This window comes from Camellia sinensis, chromosome 9 (genome assembly GCF_055761805.1).
Source record: "Camellia sinensis isolate YWXY chromosome 9, ASM5576180v1, whole genome shotgun sequence".
In the NCBI taxonomy this organism is placed as follows: Eukaryota; Viridiplantae; Streptophyta; class Magnoliopsida; order Ericales; family Theaceae; genus Camellia; species Camellia sinensis.
The window spans coordinates 138449176-138464381 of record NC_138969.1 but is presented as its reverse complement, the minus strand read 5'-3'; the positions used below and the strand labels follow the sequence as shown (position 1 = coordinate 138464381).

Below are 15206 nucleotides of genomic sequence, written 5' to 3'. Positions count from 1 at the left end.
TGGTGGGTTGCTTTGCTTGTATCATATGAAAAGCCGCTTAGCTTGGAGATGGATCAACAATGGGAATGTCACATTATTAACGGGTCTCAACAAAAAATAAATAAAAGATAAAAACAAACAAAAATAAACCGTTCCCTATTGGTTGGCTTTGATGTTATGTGATATTTGAATTGCTTTTGGCATTATGAACATTTCTTTTTGAACGTATAATATAGATATGCTTTCCCACTGGACCTATATATATATTGTTCATTATTAATCCTTCATTTTGTTATTGAATTTCTGTCATGATCTTCAATTGATTTTGATGCTATCAGTTTCATAAATACAATGAGGATCTTTGTTTCATAATTAATGATGATGAAATATTTATCTTAATAAATTTATATTTTAAATTAAAAAATGACATAGGATAATTTTTAATTATAGATTATTAATTTTGAATTGTGATGATGTGTTACAACTGATTTTTTTTTTTAATTTCTACCGTACTATAATTTTCTCTATTTGAAGATGCTCTTAGTGTACAATTGGTTCATCTGCACATTGAATTGGCAGTAGCCACACAACATTTTGGCTTCACGTCTCTTCATAGTTGTGTGTATTAGCTGTTTCCATCAATATTCTAGCAGACATATGATAAATTGATGAACTAAACATTTTTTCACACCTTGCACTCACTGAGGACAAGTCGGTGTCTTTCGCTTAGCATGGCTCTTTCTGAGATGTTCTCACTATGTATCTTCTTGTCTTCAAATTATTCAGGCGACCAAGCATATGAATGAGAGGACTCACGTGCTACTACTACCCCTATGCCCTATGGTGATAAGGTTCTCCAACAGAGATAGCTGATGCCATGAGCAGGGCAAGTGGCTTGGATAACTATGGTGTTGTTGGTCTTCAAAGACAAATAATGGAAGGCAAGTTGTTGTAACTTCTTTAGAATCATTTTTTTTTAATATTTTATTTGGCTTCTATATCATGGATTCTTATGCCTTGGAAGCAGAACAAGATGAGGGCTTTGAGAAATTGCAGGAGACGGTGATAAGCACGAAACATATTCCTTTCTTTATTTAATTCTTGAATCCTAACAAACAATGCCAAACAATACCTTTGAGTTGAAAATGTCATAAACTTAGTAAGAAAAAGGTGTTCGGGGGTTATGTTGAAAGACAAGTTGTTGTAACTACTCAATGTCTATTTTATATATTTTGGTAGTACAACTGTGCAAATTTCTCTTAAACTAGCAACATGTATGTGCACCTATGTCCGTTTCTGATTATATTTCTAAGATGTAGTGATGTTGAATGAACTTATGTAGGGGTTGTTTTGTTGAAAGAAGCCCTCATCTAATTAAGTGAGTTGGTTTCCACACACCCAGTCTATTTTACATATGTTTTGTTTAATCACTAATATGTATATTAATCTATGTTGTAAGTACTCAGATTGAACATCAAATAGAGCAACTAGATTCATGTGTTTGAATTTATGCTTATTATTAGGATTACTTGTATATAATTCTTAACAGATCTTTCTTATATAACTTATTTTTAAGGTGAGATGGTTCCACTTGAAGGGAACTTATGTACTGAGTGAGTTCAATTACGGTGGTAGTGAGCTGAAAATTTGATCAGTGCTATCCAATGGATACTTAAAGTTAGTTGTTTACTTTTGTATCCATTTTGTTTATGATAAGCTACAGAAACCAAGAATCGTTGATTTTGCATTATCCTAACACATAGTTGCATAAAGTATCTGATTTGGGTGATGCCACCTAGGCCTCACCTAGCTGTGACATGTTTGGTGGCTCTTCAAGTCTGGGTGTTGATATGATGAATGATGGTCAGGTGGATATCCCCAATCCCATTCTTTAGTTATTTATTTTATTAGATGCAACATACATTGCATTAGAGGTCTAGAATTACTAAGTCTCAACTTATCTATGCTCTTCAAGTTGTATGTATATATTTTTTTTAATAATTGTAAATACAATGTTATTTAATAAAATATTAATGGATATTATGTTTTCTTACAGATTGATGATGTTGGCATGGATACAATGATGTTTTTGGGCCAGATTGATAATGTTTGCTTGGGCGCAATTTACATTATATTTTTGTTTATGGAAAACATGTACACCTGATATCACTACAACAAAAAACATTTTTGGCAATGTTTTTTGGAAACTAAAATAGAAATTAGTCCCCAAATGTACATAATTGGTGACCTTATATTTTTGGTCACCAAAAACTAAACTATTGGCGACAAGTTAAAATATTTGGTCGTTGTTGAGTTTGGCGCCAGACCAAATTTCTTGGCAAGAACGAGGAAAAAAATTTTGCAACGAAATTAAGATATGGCGACGAAAATATTAGTCACCAAATATATATTTTTGGCGACAATCATTATTTAGTCGCTGAAAAATTGGGCAATATTTATGGCGACCAAATTTCTTGGCTGCCTTTAAACTATTTGTCAAAACTATGTCGTTTTAAATGTTGTATGTGCCCTAATGGTTTTTTTGCTCAGAATTAGTTGAACACTTGAAACTCCATTCTCATTCCCTCACTCTCGTGGACTCGAACAGCACAGGTTTGTCCTCTCATCTCTTATTCTTCTTCTCTCTTTCTCCCTCTCACTCTCACTCTCTCACAGCGCTGACTGCACTAGCAGTGGCGCTCCCCTTTTGTCTCCCTCTTCTCTGTCCTTCTTTTCTTCTCTAGCTAGTTCATTGCCCTCTCGTCTTTCTCTCCCTCCATCTCGCTCTCCCTCTCTCGCAACGTCGACTGCACTGCTAGTGGCGTTGCCCTTTGTCTCTCTCTTCTGTTCTTCTCTTTTTCTCTAGCTAGGTCGCTGCCCTCTCATTCTTCTCTGTTTTTCCTCTTTTTCTGATTTAGCTACTGTATGTTGATGGGTTTGGTGTGATTTTGATTAACTTTTTTTAGGTTGCTGTGGCACAATCAGGGGGACACCTCATCTATCACAGGTAAGCGATTCACATCTTAGGGTTTTTCATCCCCAATCCTAATTTTCTAACCACATGATTTGCTTGCACTTTCAAGGTTTGGTTGTTTTTATTATCTTTTCTTGTTTTTGATGGGTTTGGATGGCCTGCATCATAGAGCTTCCTATCGCAATAGACTACTGGAAATGCTTAAGGAGATTATAATTGAAGAAAAATGACACTTTAAGATTTGTAGAAGAAGAAATACAACAAACTAAAAAAAAGAGATTTCATCATTTTTAATTTTCTAGTTTTTAAATTTCAAAACAATTAATATGGATAATAATTTTTTTTTGCTTCTTTATTTCCAAGTACAATTTAAAATATTTTATTATTTTTTTTCCAAGTGCGATTATGGACATTTTGATGATGATAAACTGTGAAGGTGATTGGAGCCTCAATAGAGCTTTGTAAGTTAATTTCAATTAACTATAATCAAACTAAAAATAATTTGTTTTTGTCACTTTTGCCATGCCAAAATAATTTTCTCTTTTTGTATAAAGTGCTTCTCATTTCACTTTTTTTTTTTTTTTTGCCTAATAAAAAGAACAACCAATTGAATATGGATATTAGAATAGTATGCTTGATGTGAGTAAAATTATTTTGATACATGACAATGAATTAACCGTGCCAAAAGGAAGTTCTGAATATGTCTGTTTTTTTAGTGTTTGCATTGGGTAATTTTTATTTATTTATTTATTTGTTTATTATATGTGTGTTTTGAATTTTGTGTACAGTCTTCCTCTCCTAGATTATGTTGGGATGCTGGAATATACTTCAAAGTCAAAGGGAAATTAGCATTATTTGAAAAAAAAAAAATTTGTGGTATGCATTTTGGATGGGGAACTTTATGATTATGATTTCTAAAATGGATATATATATATTTTTTTCTACTAAATCATTTTTCTATTTTGGAATGATTTTTGCGTTCATAGTTGTACCAAGTAGGTTACTCTAAATGACATGGACAAGTACTTCAATTATTTGTCTTTTTTATTACTTTAGTTTTTCATGAGAGATAAAATTGATATGGGAATCTCTTTATTTTGCTATTTTGTGACATTGCTGATAGAATATGAGTCCAAATGGCAGTTTGGGTGATTTCAAAGATAGGTAATGGTTATTTCACAATTAATAGTTTTTGTTTTTGCACGAAAATGGGATGCAATTTCAGTAAATTGAGTTTTCTCTCTCTCTCTCTCTCTCTCTCCTTAACAGGATGTAGAGAAGCAAGAGTTAGGAAGAATGAATACATGATCTTTTATGGTGATAGTTATTGTGTAGGATGAGTACCGTGAGTAAGCATTTTAGTACAATTCTGGGCCTCTTAATTTAGTTATGGAATTTCATGCTATTCACATTATGAACATTTGGTGATTTCATGAATTTCAAACCAAATTGACTATAATTTTAAACATTAGCATTGTTTAGAATGCCTAAATTTGCCTTAATTTTTATTTTATTTAATAATTAAGGTTTTCATGATTTTTCTTTCTTAATAAGGTATATACAAAGGTCTTCCTCACAATAAGGTCTCAAAAAAAATTGTTAGGAGTGCCTTTAGGCGTGAGTTATGCATATGTTTTCTGAATATGTTAAAGAGCAGCACATAGATGAGTTAATTAATTCATTATGCATATGTTTTCTGGATATGTTAGTGGAAGTAACTACTTCAAAGTGTGAACTAAATGAACCCTAAAGCTCTTGGAATAACATTAAAGACCAAGACATAACCAAAAGTCTCCCTTGCAATGCTCTTGTAGTTGCAGGTTAGTTTTTAGAACTTAAAAATTATTTCCTCGATATTTATTAATAAATGAATGAGAGCTCATTCAACAACCTTCTTTTTCTTATTGGGGGACTGAACTCATAAACCGTTATTTAGAAATTTCATTTTTTAACAAATGGTTTCCTGCTTGCTATATATTCTTTAATTGGACCGAGCTAGTCTTGGATTTTATACTTGTGAACAAAACATTATTTCAAAATCTCACATTGAAGCAAATTTGTTTTACAACAACGCATAAGATCAAAAAATGATTAGGTTGCCAATTTGATATCCAGAGAATAAAATGCTCTATCCTCTTGGTATGCACATAGAATAGAACATTAAAGTTTCTCAATGTAGTCAATCGTCTTTGCATCCAACCTACCTTTCCTATTCACGCATCATGTAAACCAATATTTCCCTACATTTCTTTCCAAAATGCACTTTGCTCCTAACTTTGCAAGTATGATGAAGAATTAATGACTTCTAGGTTGGACAATATTCGCTGTTCTTGTTTTTTTCTTGATTATGCATAACTTGACTCTTTAGTGTTAGGAGACTTGTCTCACATCATCTCTCTAAGCCACCAAAGCTTGGTCCATATAGTCTAAAAGGCCTTTCAACCCAATGCCAATTGGTTTTTGATTGCATTTTAACATGGTATTAGAGTTGGGGTTTTGGTGGTTCAAGTCTTTGTCCCAGGTCTATTTCTCTCATTTATCTCATGTCTATCACCTCTACATGTGATCGGACCGCATGCGCTAGCGAGTGTTAGAAACTTTTTCCACATCATCTCTCTAAACCACCCAAGTTTGATCCGTAGTCTACCTTTGAATCAGAAGTGAGTCAGTGACATATAATTATACCATTATCTATTAAGGTGAAATTCAGGGTTCAAGTCGTAGCTATGATCCGGGGTATGTTGCTCTTGCTTATGCATTAGCAAAGGAATAAGTGACATATAACTTATCTATGTCTGACACATGCCGCGTTGGTGCATGCCTAAACACACATAATTTTCAACTCCAATGGAGTAGACGTACTCTATTGATTGATGCTATAGCTTGTTTTGAATTTGACAAAAATAGCTTCCAAGATGTCTGGACCATGTTACTATTATACTTTGTAATCAAATTTTTTTTTTGTTGTAATTAATTAATTAATCTTTTCCATATGAATTCTCTTTGTTTAAATCTTGATTTTGAATTGTACGTCATTGATCGGTTCTATATCACCATTTTTGTGCATATTAATCTAGACCATCTAATTTGAGATAAATGGTATTGATAATGACCTCTTCACCAATTTTTCCCTTGATTTATTCTAGAAACCCGAAAGTTTCTTATGTCTTAATTCATTCTGAATTATTCCTTGTTTTCCAAAATAGTCTTTTATTGAAGTCTTAAGGAAAAAAGATGTTCCAAGATATAGTTTAATACATGTTGTTGGTCTGTCGCAATCAAGTTCTTAAACATGGTTGGAAGATTTTGCCTATTTAATAATGATAACAAGGTGATTATTGTAATTTGACTAGGACAAGGACAGGTTGGTATATTATAAAAGTGATTTTGAATTTAAAGTTCCTGAGCATGGTGACTTTGTGTTGTGGTGTCCTGCTGTTAATGGGGAATTCTCTGTTAGGTCTGTTTGGAATGCTATTAGAGTGCCTCAAGCTTGTGTTTCTTGGTGGTATGGGGTCTGGTTTAGCTACAATGTCCCTAAACGAGCTTTTATTTTGTGGCTTTGCTGCTGGAAAAGATTAGCTACTAAGGATAGACTTCAAAGATGGGGAATGGAGGTTCCTTTGCTTTGTGTTCTTTGTAATCTGTTACACGAATCTCATGATCACCTCTTTTTTGAATGCCCTTAGTCTTGTTAGATGTTGGGGCAAGTGTTGAGGAAATTTCATGTTTCTAGAGTGCCCATGAGCTGGTCTGCTGAATTGGAATATCGCACTTCAAATTTGAGAGGAAAGAGCTTCAAGGTTACTGTGTTTAAGCTTGCCCTTTCTGCTGCAATTTATCATATTTGGCTTTAAAAGATTGCTTGGATTTTTAGCAATAAAGCTTTTGATGCTTGTGTTGTTTTTAATCCTGTGGTAACAAATGTGAGGGATAGAAGTTGTTCATGGACTGGGGTGGGTAGTTCTCCCTCTAATAAGGATGTTTGCCAAGCTTGGAACCTTCCATTGAGGATTTTGAACAGTGGAGTTTAGCTCTCTGTTTTTCTTTTTCTATTTTCTTGTTTTGCTTGCCTTTCTTTGGGCTATTTTATTTTGCATCTTGAATAAATTTTACCTTCCCAAAAAAAAAGAAAAAAAATTATATCTTAAACCTTCTCTCAGCTTTGTATCAAGGAACAAATACTATCACTTCATCTTCCATATAAACATCATGTAGTTTTAATGTTATATTGAGTGAAGTGCCTTCTGAAGTGATTGGACTTTCGGTTAAGACATTAGTAGAGGTTAGCACTATGAACAAAGGGTAGTTTCAATTGTTTCACACTATTCATCATTGAACCTTAGGTCCCATATATATATGATAATTAAAACATGGGTAGCATTATGAACAAAAGGTAGTCTCAATTATATGATGTGCTTTGGGACATGTTGATTGAACCTCATTTCCCATATTTTCATGGATGGTATCTCCTTTTAAGAACAAATGGCATCTTATAAAATCGAAAACAAAAGAAATTTTTCAGAAAGGAATAAAGAGAAAAAAATGTAGTACAACACAAGCTTACAGATCATAACACATGTAGCTGAGGTGTAATGCATGTAGCTTTCCCCCTTCTTTTTTGATCAAGTTAAGTTCTGCATCAAGGGTTGAGCTGCTATTGTTCCTCTATTTGTTCCTCTATTGTGTATAATCTAATTTGTCCCCCTCTGTTGGGTGTGGTTTCTGCTGGTGTGGCTGCTGCTGCAGCAGTTGCTTTCTGTGGCTACTACTGCTTTGTTCCTCTATGTTGTTATTTTGTTTGTTGTATGGCTATCTCATGCCCCTCCTTGAAGTACTCACTGCATGACATTATTTATAAGCTACAAGAAATTAAACTCTGCATATAGGGTGTGGCTGCTGCTAGTTTGTATATTGGGTGTGACTTGTTTGTTATGTGGCTACTGTGTTCATCACTCACCAGCATTGTACTTTGTTCCTCTTTTTGTTCTTTCTTCTTTAATGTCTATTGATGTAATTGTTAGCATAACATATTATATTATTATCTGAGTTATTGGTTTGTAATTGTTCTATGCCCTCAGGGCTCATCTTGTAATTGTCTCATCTTGTAAACCCTAATCTTCATTTATAAACTGGGGATGATATCCTATCAAACCCTAAGCTGGTTACTCAAGCTTCATGGTATCAGAGCAGAACCTCTAGGGTTTTGGCACACCCTCACTCTAGGGTTTGAAACTTACCTAGGTGGACCATCTGCTAGGTCGATCTTCAGCTCGTCGATCTCTACTTCGTCTCCATCCTAAGTCGTCGTCGTCACTCAGCTGCCTTTCTATCGCCTTCGTCACTCAGCCGTCCTCAGCTCGTTGATCTCCTCTAGCAGTTCGTCGATCTTCTTCTTTGCTTGTCAGTTCGTCACTCGTCTTCATCTCGTCAACTCATTGCTCGTCTTCATTGCTCATCTTCTCCTCTGTCGCCTTCGTCGACCGTCGATCTCACTGGTATACTCTCATACTCTCATCCCTGTTTGGAATGATATAACCTATGTCATGTATAACACCGTACCAATACATATATAAATAAATAAATAAATAAATAAATATATAAAAAAAACTCAAAAAAAAAATTTAAAAATGGTTTCTTAATTTTGTTATGTCTTTATAGTGGTCATTGTGCCTATTCTTTCACCACCACCTTCCGGGTTTGTGATTGCCACTAGTTTTGTTGCGGGTTCGGTAGTATAATATCCATGACAGATTCCACCAGTTTGTCCCCTTCTTCTCAAACACCGAGGAGTGAGAGTCCCATTATACCTACTACCATGACTGAGAACCCCAACCCTAGTCTGAAAATCACCACCTCTCTATTTAATGGTCAAAACTACCTAGCATGGTCTCAAAGTTTGACTATGTTTCTGAAGAGCAGAGGGAAGATGGGATATGTTGATGGCAGGATACAGGCACCTAGTACCACTGACTTGGGTTATGACCAAGAGGAGATTACCAACTCTTTGATTATGGGTTGGCTTATCCATTCGATGGTTCCAGAACTTGGTGAGGGCTACTTGTCTATGGAGACTGCCTAGGATGTTTGGAATGCTGTGGCTGCCACCTATTCTCGCAAAGGGAATTTCTCACAGGCATTTGAGTTGTGCCGCTCTATTGAGAGCTCACTTCAGGGGGTGCAGACTGTTCTTCAGTATTTCACTTTTCTCACCAACGGCTGGAAACGCCTTGACCGCCTACAACACTATAAGCGTGTTTGCCCTGCTGATTCTGTTGGGTACATGAAGTTCATCGCACAGGAATGGGTCTTTAAATTTCTGGCAGGCCTAAATGTGGAGTATGATCCAGTTAGGGGTCGAGTTCTGGGTATGGACACTCTTCCTTCACTTCAGGAGGCATTTGCCTATATACAAAATGAAGAGAGTCGTCGGTCTGCTATGATGTCCCCTGTCTCTACTGACCGCTCAACATTACTGTCTACTCCTCGGGATGGCCTCAGCCTAACTCCCATCCCTCCGTCTGCTGCTAAGGAGTTTGTATTCTGTGATTATTGTAAGAAGTCGCGGCATACTCATGAGACGTGTTGGAAGCTTCATGGGACTCCATCCGGGGGTCGAGGTGATCGGTCTGGTTCTCGAGGAGGTTGGTCCGGCTAGTCTAGAGGACGTGGTTCCTATTCTCGTGCTCATCAGTCTAGTGTCGTTGATACACTTGATTCTAATTCTGCCTCTGTTGGCCAAGCTTCTGATGCTGAGCTGGAGGATGCTTTGCGCCAATTGTTGGACTGCCGGTCTTCTACTACTCTCAGTACAGCTTCCTCGTCCTTTGCCCACTTAGGTAACTTAGCTTCTTCTCCTTGTGTTTTCCTATGTCATAAGTCTTTGCCTTGGATTATTGATTCTGGTGCCTCAGATCATATGTCTGGCTCCTCTGATCTTTTCTCTATCTATAAGCCCTCTTCAGGTCAGGACAAAGTTAGGATTGCAGATGGTACTATTTCTTCCATTTCTAGAAAAGGTTTAGTCCATGTCACTCCTACTATACATCTATCTTCTGTTCTCCATGTTCCCAATTTTTCTGTTAATCTGTTATCCTTGAGTCGTCTTACCTAGGATTTGAATTGTAGTGTGACGTTTTTTCCTGATCATTGTCTTTTTCAGGACCTTGTCACGAAGAGGACGATTGGCAGTGGTAGTGCAAAAAATGATCTCTACTTCCTGGATCAACCGGACAAACTTGCTTATTCTTACACCACGTCTTCTACTACCCCCGCTGATTTATGGCTGTGGCATCAGCATCTTGGGCATCCTTCATTTCATTTACTTAAGCATTTATTTCCATCTGGTTTTGCAAATCATCATGTGTTTGACTTTCTTTGTGAGTCTTGTCAATTTGGAAAACAACACAGAGCTTCTTTTGCTCCCAGCTTGAATAAAAGTTTAGTTTCTTTTTCATTAATACATTCTGATGTTTGGGGTCCCTCTCGTGTTACGTCTGTGAAAGGTCATCGATGGTTTGTTACATTTATTGATGATTTTTCTCATACTACTTGGGTGTATCTCATGAAAGATAAGAGTGAGGTTTTCTCTATGTTTCACAATTTTCATAAGATGATCTGTACTCAGTTTGGGGCCACTGTCAAACTATTTCATTCTGATAATGGCAGGGAATACATAGATTCTGGGTTAGGACAATATTTCTCTACTCATGGCATTATCCATCAGACCTCTTGCAGCAATACCCCTCAACAAAATGGGGTGGCAGAATGCAAGAATCGGCATCTTCTTGACATGGCTCGGTGCATGTGTTTCTATGAGTGTGCCTCGGCCCTATTGGGGCGACGCTGTTCTCACCGCTGCCCATCTTATCAATCATCTACCTACTCAGGTCTTGCAAAAACAAGCTCCTCTTCACGTCTTTCTAGGTTCCCAGTCCTTGTTTTCTATTCCTCCCAAAATATTTGGTTGTGTCTGTTTCGTTCATAATCACCTTCCTTCTCGTGGCAAGTTGGACCCTCCCTCCCTCAAGTGTGTTTTTCTTGGTTACTCTCCTACTCAAAAGGGGTATAAATGTTACCACCCTCATTCTCGTAAGTGGTTTGTGTCCATGGATGTTACTTTCTTTGAGTCCTAGTCCTACTTCTTGTCCTCTCCGGTGTCACCGTCCTCATTTTCGAGGGAGCCTTGGTGTGAAATGAGTCCTGTGCTGAGTCCTGTGCTTCCTATGGTGGACCCAGTTGTTCTTGCACCACCCTCTTCTACAGTGCTTCCTATGGTAGAACCAGTTGTTCTTGCACCACCCTCTTCTACTGGGACTATAGAACCTCATGCCACCAAGGATAAGGACGGGCATGTTTATGTCCGGGACATAGACAAACAACAAGTTAACTGGATACAAAGGACCACTTCTGCTCCTCCATTGCCATCTCCTGCTTCTGAAGAGAGTCTAGGTAACTTTGAATCTCTTGAGTCCATTGATCTTGATGTTCCTATTGCCAGGAGGAAGGGTGTGAGATCTTGTACTCAACATCCTATCTGACATTTTGTGCCCTACTCTCATTTGTCATCCTCATATAGAGCATTTGTGTCCAATATTTTCTCTGTTAGCATTCGTAATCATTTTCAAGATGCTGTTGCTACCTCTGAGTGGAAACTAGCCATGATTGAGGAAATGAAAGCACTTAGGAAGAATGGCACTTGGGAATTAACTGAGTTACCTACAGGCAAACGACCTGTGGGATGTAAATGGGTATATACTGTGAAACACAAAGCAGATGGGTCTATTGGGCATTACAAGCCAAGACTTGTGGCAAAAGGGTTTACTCAGACATATGGCATTGATTATCAGGAGACCTTCGCACATGTGGCTAAGATGAATTCAGTCAGAGTACTTCTCTCTAGCAGCTAATCTAGATTGGCCGCTTTATCAGTTTGATGTCAAGAATGCCTTTCTCCATAGTGACCTCGAAGAAGAGGTATATATGGACATTCCTCCTGGTTTTGAGGATCATCAGACAGAAGGCAAAGCATGCAAGCTTTGGAAGTCATTATAAGGTCTCAAATAGTCTCTAAGGGCTTGGTTTGAGAGATTCACTCAGGCTATGTTTAAACATGGCTTCAAACAGAGTCAGGCAGATAAACCTTGTTTGTGGAACATTCCTCACGTGGTAAGACTACAGCACTTATTGTTTATGTAGATGACATAGTTCTTACGGGCAATGATAGTGGAGAAATACCTCTATTGAAGAAATATTTAGCTAGTGAGTTTGAAATCAAAGACTTGGGAAGCTTGAAGTATTTTTTGGGAATTGAAGTTGCTGGCTCTAAAAATAGGATATTTATCTCACAGAGAAAATATGTGCTTGACCTGTTGAAGGAAACTGGGATGCTTGGCTGCAAGGCATGTACCACTCCACTGGATCCCAATCAGAAATTGGGGGATGATGAAGGAGGAGAAGCTGTTGATAGGGGGAGCTATCAGCAATTAGTGGGTAAGCTCATTTACCTATCTCACTCCCGTCCTGATATTGTTATTGCAGTCAGTGTGGTTAGTCAGTTTATGCATGCTCCTCATCAGACTCACTTTGAGGCTGTCATGAGAATCTTGAGGTACTTAAAGTCTGCTCCTGGTAAGGGTCTTTATTTTTTCAAAGTATGATCATCTTCGTGTGGAAGCCTATATAGATGCTGACTGGGCTGGGTCAGTAACTGATAGGAGATCGACTTCAGGGTATTGCACCTTTGTTGGAGGCAACCTAGTTACTTGGAAGAGTAAGAAACAGAATGTGGTTGCCAGGTCAAGTGTAGGAGCTGAGTTTAGAGCTATGACACAAGGTGTGTGTGAACTTTTATGGATCAAGTTATTGTTGAGTGATCTAGGTATTGATCAGATGGACTCCATGAGGTTATACTGTGATAATAAGGCTGCCATCAACATCGCTCACAATCCAGTTCAACATGATAGGATAAAACATGTTGAGATTGATCGCCACCTCATTAAGGAGAAACTCACTAGTGGTACCATTTGTACTCATTTTGTCCAGTCTGGTGAACAACTTGCTGACATTCTCACCAAGGGGGTTGGGAATAAACCATTACATGACATATTAGGCAAGCTGGGCATGAGAGATATTTTCGCACCAGCTTAAGGGGGAGTGTTAGCATAGCATATTATATTATTATCTGAGTTACTGGTTTGTAATTGTTCTATGCCCTTAGGGATCATCATGTAATTGTCTCATCTTGTAAACCCTAATCTTCATTTATAAATAGGAGATGCTATCCTATCAAACCCTAAGCTGGTTACTCAAGCTTCAGTAATCTCATATGAAATGTATGTTTTTTTTTATCAATAAATACTTTTTTGCTGATCAAAAAAAGATTACATTTTTTTATGCCCATAACTCTCTATTAATTTCATGTATAATGTGATTTTAATTTAAACTTCGATTTACAATTGCTAAGGTTATAGGTTATCGGTTAATGCAGAGAGATAAAAAGGCTACACTCGTTTGTTGGGGGCAATTACTATATCAGGTAATCTTTAACTATTTGTTAAGGCATTTTTAATTTATTTAGAGAATTTTGACACTTTTTTATTAAATTTGTGGCTATTACAGGATTCACTTATTGTATTCTTAGTTTCGTTATACTACTGTGAACGCATCACAATACATACATACATAAAAAGTTGAAATCTTAATGTTTTGAGCATTCATTATATGACAAACAATTAGATGATCCAAGGAACTATTTGATATATAAATAAGATAAGACCAAATATGCTAATTAGGGGGTGGTTGCTGTATTTTGCTTCAAAAATCTCAATTCCATGTCTAACTCAACAAATAAATAAGTCAAATTGCTAAAATAAATGAATATGCTTTTACAAAAATAACTAAACTAATATGTAACACTATAATGCTATACTAAAAATGTCACACATCTCATAATTTGTTTTTGCAATATCAGACAACTAATTATCACAACATATCATCGGTGGTTAAGTACGATTTGTGGGCACAATGCTATCAAACTATTCATATTCATTCTAGTTTTTATTTGAGCAACTTTTTGACCTTAATGTAAGTGAAAGCAACCTCAAGTTTAAGATTTAGGTCCTTCTGATTTCAATTTAGTCATGAAAGTAAAGGTGGCATTTTGGATGAAATCTCATTCTGTTGGTAGCGCCTACTCAGTTGATATTTGCTCTTGTTTTGGAACCTTGTAATTGGATTTGATCAGTATTCCATTATGACATAATTTGAGCTAGATTTTGGTTGGACAATATGCTACTAATTTACAAACTTGTGGAGATATTGCTTGTAATTAGTTCATATATGCCAAATTTTAATTGGTGAATCACGTGTTATTTTTTGATTTTGGTATATTGAAATCATGTAATTCACTATAGGAAAAATTGCTCGTAATTTGTTAACCTATAATGTGAAACCAATGTTTTCAGACTAAGAACTTTATTATTAACATTTTAACATTGTAATTTTTTTTCATATGTTTGACAGATTGGCAATGGATGGAACATAATTTAGGGAGCATCAAATGATTACATTTTGAATTTTTGAATATGTTTGTCATAGGTTTTTGTTATGAATTTGCAAGCTTAGAAGTTTTTTTGGAATTACATGTTTAAAGTTTGGGATTGTAAGGGATTTGTACTTATATTGGATGTTTTGGATTTGATATTTTGTTTATATTTAATATGATACTATTTTTGAATTAAGTTTATATTTTGGATGCTTTGCACAGGTGTGTTACTTTGAATTATATTTTGCTTATGTTTATAGGCTTATGAATTATGTACTGAACAGGGAAATTGAATTTTTTTTTTATAAATAATGAATTTTTAGTGACAGGTTTTTCAGTTGTAAATTTATTTTTGGTGACATTTTATTTCTGTTGCTGAAAGTCTGTGTAAATAATTTTTTTAGCGACCCAAAACTTGATTGGTCGCCAAAAGTTTTAAAATTCAACAATCAATTTATTTAGTCACTGAATGATATTTTTAGCGACGCATTTATATGTTGCTAAAACTTAACATGTCATTTTCTTAATGCTACTTTTAGCGACTAAATGTTAATTTTTGGCAACGAAATTTTAGTCTTTTGGTGATTGAAATATTTGGTCACCGATGTATTTATAAATAAATCGGTGACCAAAATTGATTTGGTTGCCAAACCATTTAGTGATAGGGCTTTAGCGACCAATTTTGTTGATGTCGCGGATACTTTCAGC

General features: G+C 36.1%; 1 long non-coding RNA gene across 1 annotated transcript; it reads left to right on the top strand.

Annotated features, from left to right (window-relative positions):
• Nucleotides 1-2875: 2875 nt before the first annotated feature.
• LOC114299758 (uncharacterized) lies at nt 2876-14694 on the top strand. The gene is made up of 3 exons (XR_014340366.1): nt 2876-3414; nt 13419-13490; nt 14477-14694. It is a non-coding gene; the product is annotated as an uncharacterized LOC114299758 (long non-coding RNA).
• Nucleotides 14695-15206: the final 512 nt, after the last annotated feature.